This window comes from Falco biarmicus, chromosome 5 (genome assembly GCF_023638135.1).
Source record: "Falco biarmicus isolate bFalBia1 chromosome 5, bFalBia1.pri, whole genome shotgun sequence".
Lineage (NCBI taxonomy): Eukaryota > Metazoa > Chordata > Aves > Falconiformes > Falconidae > Falco > Falco biarmicus.
This window is the reverse complement of record NC_079292.1, coordinates 66876323-66891180: the sequence shown is the minus strand read 5'-3', so window position 1 is coordinate 66891180 and position 14858 is coordinate 66876323. Positions and strand designations below refer to the sequence as shown.

Genomic DNA, 14858 nt, shown 5'->3' with positions numbered 1-14858 from the left:
AGTGTCTTGATAGTATTCTCTGGGTGTAGAGTCCTAACAGTCTCAGCACATTCCAATACGGTCCTCTTCTAGGGTTAATAACTAGATACTTCGTTATTCTAGCAACCTTCAGAATTCACTTTATACATTAATGATAAAATAATACAGGCATACAATGCTTCTTTCAACTGCTTGTCCTTAATATCTATGGCCTATTACTGGTAGGAATTAAATCTGATTCTTTTCAGGTTATGATACAATGCCTAACTACTGTAAGAGAATATCCTATGGGTAGAGGGGTTTGAAGCATGAATGCGTAATTTCACCATAAGCAAAATTTGGTTCACTGTTGCAAGTTCAAAGTTAAGTGGAAGATGGTGCATTGGGTGTGCAGCCCTGAACATCTGTGGGGACAAACTTCTGGGCAGGTGATCCAACATGTGATGTGGGCTTACAAGTGATTTTCGAGATCATGAGGTGATAAAAGGATGGGTGGTTTGAGATTCAGATCATTGTGTGCAGGTGGTACAATTCTGGATATATGCTTGAGCCAAAAGGTGGTAGAAGTCAGGAGACTGGAAGATCATTTCAAATAAGGATCCATGTAAGGTGACTGATAAATGGATGAATCAGTCTGGGAAACATTTGTGGATCAGGTGTGAAAGCTCATCAGAGGAACAGGATTAGGAAACTGAACAAAAGAATGGTGGGTAGGCCTGTTAGAGAAATTGCCAGCATAAGGCATGTGACAAATCTGTAACAGCAAATATTAGTACTCAACAGAAACATGATGTCATGGTTTAACCCCAGCCAGCAGCTAAACACCACACAGCTGCTGGCTTACTGCCCCCTGCATTGGGATAGGGGACAGAATTGGAAGGGCAGAAGTGAGAAAGCTCATGCGTTGAGATAAAGACAGTTTAATAGGTAAAGAAAAAGCTGTGCACACAAGAAGAGCAAAACAAGAAAACTATTCACCACTTCCCATCAGCAGGCCGTCAGTTCAGCCATCTTCAGTAAGCAGGGCTCCATCATGCATGATAGTTACCTGGGAAGACAAACTCCATTACTCCGAATGCCCCCCCCCGAGCCCTTCCTTCTTCTTCCCAGCTTTATATGCTGAGCATGACGTTATGTGGTGTGGAATATCCCTTTGGTCAGTTGTGGTCAGCCGTCCTGGCTGTGTCTCCCACCAACTTCTTGTGCACCCCCAGCCCACTTGCTGGCAGAGTGGGGTGAGAAGCAGAAAAGGGCTTGGCTCTGTGCGAGCACTGCTCAGTAATAATGAAAACATCCCTGTATTATCAACACAGTTTTCAGTACAAATCAAAACCACAGCCCCATACCCACTACTATGAAGAAAATCAACTCTATCCCAGCCAAAACCAGCTCACACAAAGATCAAGAAAACAGGAAAGGGAAAAGAAGACAGAGGAATAAATAAACAAACATATAATTATGACATGATAAGTGGAAACATACCCCACATGCATGACCCCACAAGTCACTGACTCAGCTGGAGGTCTTTGCTTCAAGGGTTAGCGATCACATCTAACCTCCAAGGTCTGAGGATAAAGCAAAGGTTGCAAGTGCTGAATGACCTTCAGTCATCCTGACTGCACAAGTGGTGCATTAAAACTAAACCATTACAAAGGCATTATGGAAGATAGCGAGTAAGAGCAAGAAGGACTGAAATTGCCTACTATTCCTGATCTTGACAGTTTTAAGAAGCTCCAGTTGATTAGCCTCTCTGATTTATTTCTTCCAAATCCTTTTTTTGGAATGCAGATGTCATTCATTATGCCCCTAATGTCACTCTGAAACTCCTTCAGAGGGAGATATTTTAACCTAGATAACTGAATGCATCAGGAATGGTCAGGGATAGAAGCGAAAAAAAAGTACAAGATTTAAAGATCAGGAATGATAGAAGTGAAGGTGCCCCTTTGAATATATGCAGAGGTTGGGGACACAGTTTTGTACTTCAGAAAGCTGATGACAGAACACAATTAACAGGATAAAGGTGATGGTCCATCTGTGACTATAAATAGGATGGGTCTTCTGTCATACCAAATCAAGGAAATGCCACAATGAAAAATGAGCATGTGCATCATGTTAAAGGAAAAATTCACACAGACGTGGGTACCACTAGGCTTGCTTTAATCACAACTCAGTTGGGCCAACACCTCAGTGACCGGCAGAGAACAAAAGGTTGCAGTACAACTTATATACACTTATTAAATCATTAGTCAATGTCCAAGTTCTTAGAAGTTTCCTTTGGTCTTGCCAGTTCTGAGAATCCATTACCTGACTCTGTCCCAGTTCATTCATCTATCCTGGTTCCAGTCTCTGCCTCGGTTTCAAGGCCCTCTTTGATTCATGATCTTCTTTCCGCTTGCTTTAACTTACACAATCCTTCAAGCACACTTATTCTTTGAACAAGCAGTTCCTGTTCACATATACTAATGTTTCTAAAGACACCTGTGTTTCTGAGAGCACCTGTGTATACAAATTGTTCATCTATTGTTTCTCTATTCTTCTACTGATTTTCTTAACTGAGTTTTAAACCAGCCTTGGATTAGGGCTATCCAAGGAACAAGGCCTGGTTCTGCCTTTTAGCAGCTTCAGCACTTTAAATTTCTTCATTCAAAATATATTTTTTTTATCACATCACATCACATCACATCACATCACATCACATCACACCACATCACATCACAGTTCAAACATATGGACTACTAAGACTATTCTGCTGTTTTACACACCTTGGATAGCTATGTTAGTCATTGCAAGGCAAGGACTTGGAAGATTGGTGAGGAGTCGAGGACATGGCTTGGTTTGCTTGATCTAGCCTTAAGTTCATGAAGCAAACATCCTGCCCCTTATGAATTATCAGTTCACCGTGACAACAGCTTCTAATTACTGCAACATTGAATTTTGATGTTCAGCCATGTGAGAGTGATAATACATAATCTACTGTCAAAAAGAAAAGAGTATATACGTGGAGGCAGGGACACCCCTGAGCTGAGCCTCAGCTGGATGCCTGCCCTGACTGTTTTTCTCATGGGCAGCAGGGCAGGGCTGGCAGCCAGGGCCATCCCGCCACCCCAGATGAGGAGCAGGGCAGCCAGGGGCAGCCCCAGCCCTTGGCATTGGGCATTGCTGGGATATCAGTCTGTGGATGGGGGTCAGGGTCAAGCCCAGTGAGGGGGACCAGCATCAGACACAGCCCCAGGATGGCTGGGCAGTGCCCTGGAGATGCGAGGAGATTAACAACACAGACTCCTGAATACTGATCAGAAGACCCTTTATTAGTCCAAAACCCACGCTTATATATCCTAATTCACTGTTCACGCACACCATACTAAATATCATTGGTCAATCAATACTATTCATGAGCTTCTTAGCTACATTTCATTGGTTAGTTGCTAAGCTATAAACATACTAAACTTCTTGCTTAAGATCCTGTTTTTAAGCCAAAGTTCCTGTTTCTCTTCTGGGCATTCAGCCAACCTTATCTTACTTCCTTCCTCTTCACCCTTCAAGGTCCTTCAAAGGCATTGTAGCCTCTGGCACTCACCATAAAGCTCTTTGCAAGACTGGGCCAGGATATTGACCTGTGCCTTGGTGCAGCTCAGTGGGGCCCATTGCTGGGCAGGGCAGGGCTGTGGGGAAGCTGGAGACTGGCACTGCTGTGGTGTCACTGGCAGCCCTAGGAGGGCTCTGAAATGGGGTCCTGGGCCATAGTAATAAGAAAAGATGGATCCAGTTTGGCAGCATCCCCATTGCAAGGAAAACCCTCTTTCTTTCAGTGAAAGTAGGTTTTCCACCTATTATTGGCGATGATCATGGAAGTAATGAGTGCATCTGCCCTCACTCCAAGAACTATGGGAAGTCAGTGCAATGGGTCAGTAATATTGTTTCTGTTTCAAGATGCTGAAAACAACATTGTTACTGAGGGAGGTTTTTGATGGGCAGAAAATGAGCTGTGTGGACCAACTGCATGGTAGTAACCTGACCTGAAGAGTTTATTCAGACTCACTCATGTTAACAATCATTAAAACAGAGTAGTTATTATGGAATCTGAACATTGAGATGCACTGAAACACAAGGACAAAACATGCCACAGACTGAAATTAAGATGTGAGGCTCTAGGACAAAGTGGAAACTGAAACCAGGAAGTGTTTAGTCCACAGTACCTCAATTTTTGAGTATCACCACCTGTTGCAGCACAAACAAGCTAGTAGGCTGCAACAAGGCTTTTACCATCAGTCAGATTCTATTGTCCATGGTGTTTCTTCATCCTCTTCAGGCCAATCCTTCTTGCCTCTACTACATCCAGATTCTTCCTTCTCCAGGCTCCTCTTCATACTGTCCTTAGAGCCATTTAACTGCTTAGCAGGAACCAGCCACAGCTGCACCTTATCCATGTCAGCCAACCCACCGCCCCTGAAGCAAGCCCACAGCTGTATATTATCAATGTTAATTAACCTGCCTTCATTCCTCTATAATTCCTCTACAACCATCAATAAGCACTTACAGTCCTAGTGCTAAAAGATCCTATCCTTCTTTGTTCTTTATCTCCTCATATACCTAATTACCCATTTTCTCTTTCCTCCAGCCTACCTTTTCATTATCCCTACACATACTGGCTTGTCCCTACCCAGATGACTCCCAAAATAAACAACGCTACCCATTACTTATTCCTCATTGACATCAATTCTGTTACTTCTGCTTCTTAACCTAGTGTTTCCAGCACTGTTACCTAGACAATTTTGGCCTGGTGCAGTGTAACTGGTTGTGGGGGTGCATCTCGCCCCCTTCCCTGGGCCACTCTACAATCTCAGGAATCCCTGTTAGGCCTTGGTCTCTGTGTAATTAGTGTGGATGGTTAAGCGTCCCTTGACCACACCAGCAATTCTTGCATGGCTGAGGTGGGAAAACAGCATTGACCATACCACAACCGTTCATTATCTGAATCATAACATCCCCTGACAGCCTTGGAACATTCCTTATCTGAATTGTAACCTGAGTGGTACGGTATCACCGTTGCTGGAATTTTGAAAATTCCAGTAATTACTGACTTGGATTGTGGCCAGAATGGTAATTTACTGTTGACTAAAGCAAACCATCTCTGACCTTATGAACAGCAGACCTAAGTGAGGCCCTTTAGAGCTCTCCTGGACCTCAGTGTGCTGCAAACAGCACCTCCCTCTGAGTGAGATGCTTCTCAGAGTTCACAAACTCCCAAGTCTGCAGTTAGAAGAACCATCACCAAAAGCTGATGACAGAGCCTGGGCTGGTACCCCAACTCCTTGAGGCTCAACCCTTTGCCCATAGAGAAATGCAAAGGTATTCTGTGTGAATATTTCACTGGACTCGAGGGGAAATTTTAACAGGTATACCTTTGTACATTTATATATGTTCATCTCTATACATCTACTCCTTTGTGTCTCTGTGTGTGTGTGATCTGATTTTGGTACCTCATAACAAGTACAGAATGTTACCATCTTGGATCAATAATAAAGTTACTTTTGTGATTGTAGTAAATCATATTGATCCACCTTGTAAATGATAATTTAGTCAATGATTAAGTGTTGCTAAAATCTTGTGATCAACCCTAAACTGGGGATAGACCTTAGACATCCTTTAGATATAAACCATTGTTCAAGTCTGAGACTGAGATCAGATCTAGCTGCACCTAAGCTGTATCAAGAGTTTAGAAAGCAAGGGGGCCCACTCTGAATCTCATGACTCAATGGGAGGGTCTCCCTTACCCTTTTATGTCTTTAGTCTTTGTGTAAATCATTCCAGCTTAATTTTAATTTTACTCTTTGTGTGATTTATCTATGTAATAAGTAAGAGGGTGGGCCTTGCCATCAAACTTTGTGAAGTCACACTCCCACAAATTCATATTAAAACTATTTTGCTAATACCTTTGATGGTGATTCTTTAAGTGACCTAAACCACTTGCAATAGTGATATAACTGCTGGACTGTATCAGCCTTCAAGTAAAGCAGGCTTTACTACCTTCCAACACTCAATTCATCGTGGTTTTGTTTCATTTATGTTATATGCTTTCCAAAGAGAATGATTTCACTTTATCCTTGACTCTCTTTCTTTTGCAGAATGTTTTCCTGTCCATAGTTCAGCCATGGCAGCCATCAAGGTTCACTACACCCAGTTCCTGTTTGCATCATCCTATTGGTCACATCTCATTACAGGCAGCTCCTGTTTGCGTAGTATACTCAGCTCTTGACCCAGGAGAGGCCAGGCCTGACAGTGAAGGAGGTGCAGCCATACCACACAAACAGCACTAGGATGGGAGGCATGCTCTGGTAGCTTGGAATCTGGAGAAGGCAAAGGTCAAGGATCCCCAAAAGATTAAGCACCGAGTGGCAAAGAAACCATAAAGCCTTGGGCAACAGGGAAACTAATACCCAATAAGCACCTCAAGCCCATCTGCTGCATCAGACTCCTGATCTCTCTGGCTGTAATGTGAAGTGGGGAGGCGGGGGGTGGGGGTGGGGGGTGGGGGGTGAGAGCTGGGGGAAGGGAGGAGAGAGAGAGATATGGAGATTTTCAGGTCACAGAATCATAGAATATCTCAAGTTGGAAGGGACCCATAAGGATCATTGCGTCCAACTCCCTAGTACTCACAGAACTTTCTAAAACTAAACCATATGACTAAGAGCATCACCCAGATGTTCCTTGAACTCTGACAGGCTTGGTGCTGTGACCACTTCCCTGAGGACCCTGTTCAAGTGACCAAACACCCTCTCAGTGAAGAACCTTTTCCTAATGTCCAACCTGAAATTCCCCTGACACAGCTTTATTCATTTCCTTGTGTACTACTATTGCTGGTCACCACAGAGAGGGGATCAGCATTTCCCCCTCCGCTGCCCTCCTTGAGGAAGTTGTAGGTTGCAAGGAGATCACTGCTCAGCCTTCTCTTCTCCAGGCTGAACAAAACAAGTGACCTCAGCTGTTCCTTGTAAGTCTTGCCCTTGAAGCCTTTCACCATCTTGGTTGCTCTCCTCTGGACATCCTCTAATAGTTTGATGTCCTTCTTATATTGAGGAGCCCAAAACTGCACACAGTACTTGAGGTGGGGCTGCACCAGTGCAGTGTAGAGTGTGAAGATCACCTCCCTCAACTGGTTAGCTACGCTGTGCTTGATGCACCCCTGGACAGTTGGCCCTTCTGGCTGCTGGGGCACACTTGACTCATATTCAGCTTTCCATCAGCCCAGACCCCCAGATCTCTTTCCACAGTGTCACCAAAATTGGGAATAAGAAAACTCCTTAACACCAACGTAGCATTAAGAAGCAGGCATTCCTTTACTGCTGCACTGGATGCACGGGGGATCGCTCCACCTGATGTGCATGCCGTATGTTTCATTCCAGCAAAGTTATGTAGTCCACATACGTTTATGCATTACATTTCTCAGAAAAACCATACATATTCATGCAACAGAGAGTACTACGTTGATTAAATGTCACGCATGATCCTTACAAGTGTTTTAGAGTCTTCTAAGGGGTCTCAAACAATAGTCAACCTTATAGTTACAGCTGACCAATCACTGAACCTTGATTTCCTTCCCTTACATGGAGAGTCCAAGTTTGTTTCATTAGTTACCTATACAACAGTCTCCTCAGCTACTGTACAGTCTCCTCAGTGACTGTAAGTTTTAAACAATTCTTTCCCTCTCGGCATAAAATTACACAACTAAGGTTGGTTAACAGTCTCTCCATAGTGATTATTCTGAAACAAACAATATAGTTACAAAGCTAAAATAAACTATACCACATGGTAACAACAGGGCTGCTTTCCAGCCTCTCATCCCCCAGTTTGTACATATAACCAGGATTACCCTGTCCCAGGTGGAGAATCCGGCATTTGCTCTTGTTGCATTTCATACGGTTGGTGATTGCCTGAGCTCTCCAGTGTGTCCATATCTCTCTGTAAGGCCTCTCTAACCTTGAGGGAGTCTACAGCTTCTCCTAATTTAGTATCAGCAGCATAACTTTGACTCATGCATCCAGATCATTTATAAAAACATTGAAGAGTACTGGACCTAAAATTGAGCCCTGGGGGACCCCATTGGTGACTGGCTGTCAGCCTGATGTAACCCCACTTACTATAACTCTTTGAGCACGAACCACCAGCCAATTGCTCACCTAATGTATTAAGGACTTGTCTGGCTGTGTGCTGGACTCTTTGTCCAGAAGGACATCATGAGACAGTAGGGCCTTCAGTTCTCTCTTGCTGGTGCCACCTCAGTCTCTGAGAAGCTTTTTAATGTTTTGGCTTTTTTTAGTTTCTGTGGCCCCTTGCACTTCCTGATATCCTTTAGATTAATTGCTAATTCTCCCTGGTATATCACAATTTGTACAATCATCCCAGAGATAATCAGAGAAAATTGGTCACTGCACTGTTATCCTGCAGCTTTCTTAAGCACAGCATTCTTACATAGGTTATCCTGTTGCCTTCTAGACATCAGATCAGAGATCTAAATGTGCTAAACCAGCAAGCTGGTCTTTTTCTCATCACAAGAAATGCTAAATGTGTTTGTGCTGTGCTGGGAGTGTGGTTGCTGTCCTGTCGTGGCACATGGTCTCATTTCCCCTGTTGTGGGTTTGTTGTCTCTGGCTATTCTTAGATTTCCTCTTACATGTGGGATGATAGAAATTTGTAAGAGAAATTCTGAAGTTGTTTTGAATAAAATAGGGATGATGCATTGTTACTTAAGGTTGGCAGTTCACCTGGATCACAGCACAAGCCACACATGTTTTCATTCAATAGCCAGAGAGCAAGAAAATGAAGTCATGTGACTGATATCCCCTGCTTCTGACATCTGGTACAGGATTGCACCAGGACATGGTGACAACTGTTACAGAACAATGGAACAAGCGTATGTGAGATATTCTGGATGGCAAAACCCGTGATCTTCCTGTGGTCAGGGATGCTTCCTCTGAGTGCTCACTCTACTCTTGCTTAGATTTTGTCTAACGCACAGATCGTGCTAAGGCCTGATGTATGCTAGGAGCAGCATCACTAGGTCAAAGCCAGAGCAACATCAGGTAGACAGGATGGACTGGACAGGAAGAGATAAGAGATAAAGACCCTTATTCAGCCATTGCCACCCACAGCTTGCTGTCTCCTTCAGCCAGAATTCTTGCCTATTGTTTTTCTGGCAAGCTCTTCAGAATCTACTAGTTTATGGAAATGGTAAAGACCATACTCCCAAATTGAGAGAGATATGTAGATCAGCTTATCCAAAAGGTTTTTGAAGTGGATCCAACAGCACCTGGACTGCTAAGACCTTTGTGTTCCCCAGTGTGATATAGGCACAGAGAACGCTAACCATCAGCTAGAGTATTGGCCTCCTTGTTCTTCTTCCTTTGAGGGTTGATACAGATTAAAACCAGCCCAGTGGGCAAGTATTAGCTTGATGCGTTTAGAGTGGGCAATCAGGAAGGGCTAATCTTTAGCTAGCAGATGTTTTACACTTGAATGAAAGCTAGATAATAGATGATGTGTATGTAGATAGAACAATGATCTTTAGCAGATAACACAAACTAAACAGTGAAGGCCTGCTAATGTATGCAAAGATAAGCAAGAATTTTAGGTAATCACCGAAGAATAAACCCATTTCAAAGCATTCTATACCAAAGGTGAAACTATATCTTGAAGAAGACTGCAAGCCTTCCTCCCAGAGGACCTCCCACCACGATCAGCAGGTGTCAGTGCGCAGGCGCCAGAGGGTGGAGATTTATGATAATAAATTCTTGGAAATCTTATGTATATGCATGTCTTTGTATAATAAATACCCGGCTGCTTGTCGAAACGGTGTGCAAGTTAGGAAAAGTGATCCCCCTTGCACCCAGTGCTACAAGAATAACCTTTCAAGGGTTGTGAAGTTTGTTTCTGGAAGTCAGGGTGAATGGGTAGACTCACACTTTTAAAAGTAAGTCTAGATTATTGTATTGTTTACTGATTATTAAGAATTTGACCTGATCTGTAGAGGGTGTCCAGGTGATAAAAAAATCTAGTTAACTGAAATTTTAGGTAATAGGAAAGTTATGCCAATTGCCAGAAATTCTGTGTAACCACCTATGCTGTTGCTAAAATCTTCATGTAACAATAAAGCTCTAATCTAACTACAAACCTGTGGGCAGTTCTCATTCTACAAGAGTCCTTAAAAGAACCTACCTGTCACCATGAAGTGGGGCACAACTGGCCTGGAGACAGAAAGTAACTAGAAAGGGAAAACAAAAGCACAACAATAACTAAGCAACGTTTTTGAAGACTCACATGGAGGCAAAAGATCACAATAACTATTTGCTCTGAAAGGTTATATATATAAGGTCTATCCAAAAGCAGTTTGTTCTGAGCAATGAAGAGAAACTTAGGATGTACAGAGACGATTCAGCAGCTGCCATGTCCTCTGTCACATACCAGTCCTATGTGTCACCCCAACCTGGTTGAAGAAATGCATTCTGATACTTGTGAGTGAGCAGAGTTGACTCATTTGTAAAGCTTAGTAAAAATGACTTTCCCTGACTATATAGTTATATAATGAGCTTTGTTTGCCTAACTGCTACTCAGGATACATAATTTATAAGATTTATACAGTTGACGTATGGAATTAGACTCTATAACTCGAAAGTTATAAAGTAGGTATGTTTATTGCGCGCAGATGCACGGGGGATCGCTCTACCACAAACGTGCATGCCCGAAGTGACGAACCATCTCACATTTATACAATAAAATAAATGAATATTCAATTAACACCTATACGATTTCGTTACCTAAACCCACTTACTCTCGCTCCGTATGTTAATTAGCTTATCAGTCCTTTGCCTGGAATGTGGTGGTCTTGCAGGTTTGTAGGTGATTCATGTCCTTGTGACCACCCGATGCTCTCCAGCAAGAAGACTTAGCACTCCCTCCCTCTAGATAACATTGGAATGTCTCTCATCCTTTTCTCACCCTTTTTTAAATAGCCCCTTTGTTAGAGGAAGAAGGGTAGGTGTCTCCTCAAAGCTGTGTGGCTATGTGGCTATGTGACCAGACACCACACCCATGACCAGTCACCATACCCACATTCCTTGAGCAGACATATACAATCACGATAGATGTCCATTGTCCCCATTTCACACTATTTCTCCATATCACAGTGTAGGCTTGTTACTTGTATCAAACTGAAACTTAGACCTTTTAAGGTAATTCTGTGATGTGAAACTGAAGTACTTATGTGTATGAAACGGGAATTCATGCATTGCTTGCCAGTTCGGTAACAATTGCCTGATGGTTGAAATACAGTGTGAGTGCAGTGAGACAGGGGCCTGTTTTGCAAACATATTAGGCGCTGATGCTTCTGTTTCTGTAAATAAGCTTATAAGCAGGGGTGGTACTTATAAAATAAGAGTAAAGCAGCGATGAGAACAGCTACTGCCATGTACGAGGCCACGTAGGAGGTGAGCAGGGTCCAGGTGAGGGGAGGACCAGCGCCTAAGTACCAGAGGTCTGCCCGGAGGTCCACCCTACATGGGCCCTAGAGGTAGGAACCTCTGCCTTCAGTATGCATCGCATGTGACAACTATTATCAAATAACCAAAAGGTATAATTTACCTGTAATTTCAAAGATCGTTGGACAAGTACGGGGAGGTGCCAACCCCTACGTGCTCCCGGCACCAACAAAGGTGTGCTTTACTTGACAGTTGCAGACCGTGAGGTGATTTCTTTGAATCAAGTATTTCCATCAAATATTAAAAATTTTATTTTCATCTAGCTAGTATTTACCACAGAGCCTCTATACATACCAGTCTCCATTTCCCCTAATTGCAAGCTCCCCTTGAAGTCCCAGCTGGTCCTCAAGTCTCGGCGGGGGATGAAAGAAGCACTGTATTTTTCTTAGAAATCATGATGTGCCTGAAGCTGGAGTTCTCCAGGGACGGAGAGGGCAGGCAGGGAGGCAGGCAGGGAGGAGGGAGGCAGGCAGGCAGGCAGGCAGGCAGGCAGGCAGGGAGGAGGGAGGGAGGGGCTCCGGCTGCAGAGGCTGGAGAAGTCGGGAGCCAAACCCGACCGCGCCGCACAGCTCCTGCCAGTTGCGCGGCGCGACCACGAGGAAGCCTCCGCTCCCGCCGATCGACCTCGCCCCGCGTGGCGCACCGGCCGGCCGCACCGCTGCCTTCCCACCGCCCCCCGGCCGGGCGGCTGCAGCGCGCCCGCCGCAGGCCGCAGGCCTCGGGGCCCCTCACCGCCGCCCGGGGTCGGACAGAGCGGCGGGGTCGGCGCTGGCGTCCCGCCCCGGGACGGGCCTTGGCGTTCGCCTCGCCGTGCCGGCCGCCGGCGGCCTCCTTCCGCCTCTCATCGGAGTCTACGGGGCCGCTGGCTTCGCCTCTGCGCGCCGAGAGACTCGCCGGGCGGCCGCGCCGGGTTCGGTGAGTACCGGCGGCGGCGGCGCGCAGGGAGGGGAAGGGAAGGGAGCGGGGCGGCCGTGCCTGCCGGCGGCTGGTGACAGCCGCTCCCTTGGCCGCCGGGCGGGCAGGGAGGGAGCTGGAGGGCCGCTAGCAAGGGCCGCGTCGCTCCTCCGGCGGGGCCGGGGGCCGGTGGCGGAGCCGTTTCCTCAGGCTGGCCCAGTGAGGCCGTTCCCAGCTCCTCCCCGGGGCGGCGGGGGAGGCCTTGGCAGAGCCGCCCGGGGCCGCCGCAAGGCGAGTGTCCCGCGGGACCGCACGGTCTGCCGGGGCGGCTGGGGGCCCCCTCCTGACGGGCAGGGACGGGGGCGGCCGGCGGGGAGCGGGCTGGGCGCCGCGGGGCACGGACGGTAGTTTGCGTCTCGTCCCGCAGAACCGGCGGTCGGGGGCCGGCGGGGCAGGCGCGCCTCGGGCCGGGCTGTGTGCCTCCGAAACATCCCCCGCCCCCCCCCGCCTTCAGCAGAAGTTGATTTACTGTCTTTTCCCCATCGGGTGTGCCCATCCAGGGAGATAGGACTGAATTTTTTTTTTTTTTTTTGAAAGAGTAACTGCATTCAGGGTTGTGAGCTAACAGTGTTTCGGGTCCCCTGTGTTTAAGCTCTGTGGTGGAAGCCCAGGGCTTGCCTGTGATTTTGGCTTGAGCCTTTCAGGTGGGTATCGCAAGGCAGGTGGTGAGGAGCCGGTGCTCGGCCTTGTGTAAGAGGGACACCTGCAGTCTCATATTGTGGTTGAACTGACAAACCTGTTTATATAACTAAAAAAAAATTGTTTTAAAGAGCTATAGGTCGCTCTTACTGCTTTGGGTTGAATTGTGTAGTTGAAAGAATTATGTAGCTTATTCCATCTGCAAAGGCAGATGGAAATGTGAGAAAAGAGGCAAGTACCCCATTGATACTTCTTTATCGACTTTCTTCGTGTGCTCGGGGAAATATGTTTCATATGCTCTTGGTATTGGTTGAAAACTAGAGGCATCAGGTAGAACATGAGGTTTCCCCCTTTTCCCCCTGAAGTGCTGGATATACTTCAGAAGCCCATAGGAATGCTGGAGGTTGTTTTCCTAGAAGTTGTTGCGAGGTTGACTCAACTCTTTCTAGGAGCTCTGTGGTAATGTTGGGCCTTTCCCTGCTCTTAACTAGCCTCCTGGGAGGACTTAAAATTAGAACAAAACAAACCCAGCGCATCGTGACTCCTGGTAAATGTTTTCTAGCTCTTGCATCTGAGAATGCTGAGAGTGAAACTTGTAACGCCAAAAGCTGGGCTCTTATCGCCCGGTTTCCTTGAACTAACCAGCCAGTGTCCCAAAACGCTTAGATAGGTGTTCCAGGCAGAGACAGCAGACTTGTTAATGATCAGTTTTATATTACTGTCCACAAAATTAAATCCTTTACTCTTGATAGCTGTGCCAGTATAAAAGTTCCCCCAAGCCTTTCAAAGCAAAGCCGTTGCCATTGTGCTGAGGCAGTTCTGAAAATGTTTATTAGGAAATGGTTGGTGCTTTGCAGTTAAAAGGATGGAGCCCTCTTTGTAGTTCAAGCTTAAACGATATTTTTTCTCCAGGAAATACTATATTGTCTGATGTTTTCGCAGAGAAAAACCACAAACATTACAGCATGCTTCGTATCAAGTCTGTTACAGGGTGTTTCGGTTTCGTGCTTAATAGTAGCTGAAACTTCCTCCAGCTCACTGTTCTGCCAAGTTTTTAGAACTTCTATTTTGTCATTGTGGTTCTGTTTTATACTTAAGAGCACAGATGCTTTTTCGATCCTCCCCCCTCCTACCGCTCTTCAACAAAAATAATTGTAGACCAGTAAAATACTTAGATCTACAGGAGGCTGTCCTTTAAACAATGGCTTTTAACAAGTAAGCAAGTTATTATGGCTTTATGTGTTTTCTGCAGGCAAACCTGTTCTGGTAGTAGAATATTTTTACATCTGTTTCTAAAAATTACACAAAACAATGTTTCCCAGTTCTTTTGTTTGCTTTTTTTTGGTGAGAAATAATGATCAGAAGGGGCCTGTTGTGTTTGCTTAGTCACTTCTGATGGAGTAGAGGTGTGATGGTTCACCTGGTCAAGTGAGGGTGTGTGCTCCTCTGGCAACCAGCAGTTCTTGCCAGGCCTTTTGCCCATAATGGACCAGCTGAGCTACTTAGCTACAACCTCCTGAGCCATCACTCGGGTCTGTTGATTTTTGTCTGTGGCTTGCAAACAGGGAAGTGTTTTCTTAAATTCTGTATGTGCAGAGCTTGCTCGATTTCGTTTGCTGTGACCATGAGCAATGTATTAGTGGGCTGGAGATTTGTGACTTTGTCACAGTGTTTGTGGTCTCTCCTGGTCCTAATCAAAGCAATAATAAACCTGTTAGTTTGATGTTGAACCTTTCTTCTCCTTGATTAATAGTC

General features: G+C 45.5%; 1 protein-coding gene and 1 long non-coding RNA gene across 4 annotated transcripts in view; one reads left to right on the top strand and one right to left on the bottom strand.

The window, feature by feature from the left end:
• Positions 1-273: 273 nt before the first annotated feature.
• Positions 274-11885, bottom strand: LOC130149553 (uncharacterized). Its single transcript, XR_008821950.1, has 3 exons — positions 11805-11885; positions 10192-10237; positions 274-1027 (listed from the first exon to the last, which is right to left on the bottom strand). It is a non-coding gene; the product is annotated as an uncharacterized LOC130149553 (long non-coding RNA).
• A 229-nt stretch (positions 11886-12114) lies between these two features.
• Positions 12115-14858, top strand: part of RESF1 (retroelement silencing factor 1) — a 39398-nt gene continuing 36654 nt past the window's right edge. For 2 of the 3 annotated variants that reach the window (XM_056339314.1, XM_056339316.1), the window contains exon 1: positions 12117-12425. The gene's annotated coding sequence lies outside the window, so the exon portion shown is untranslated. Of the gene's footprint in view, positions 12426-14858 lie in introns of all 3 variants that reach the window. The other variant, XM_056339317.1, reaches the window with a different exon arrangement.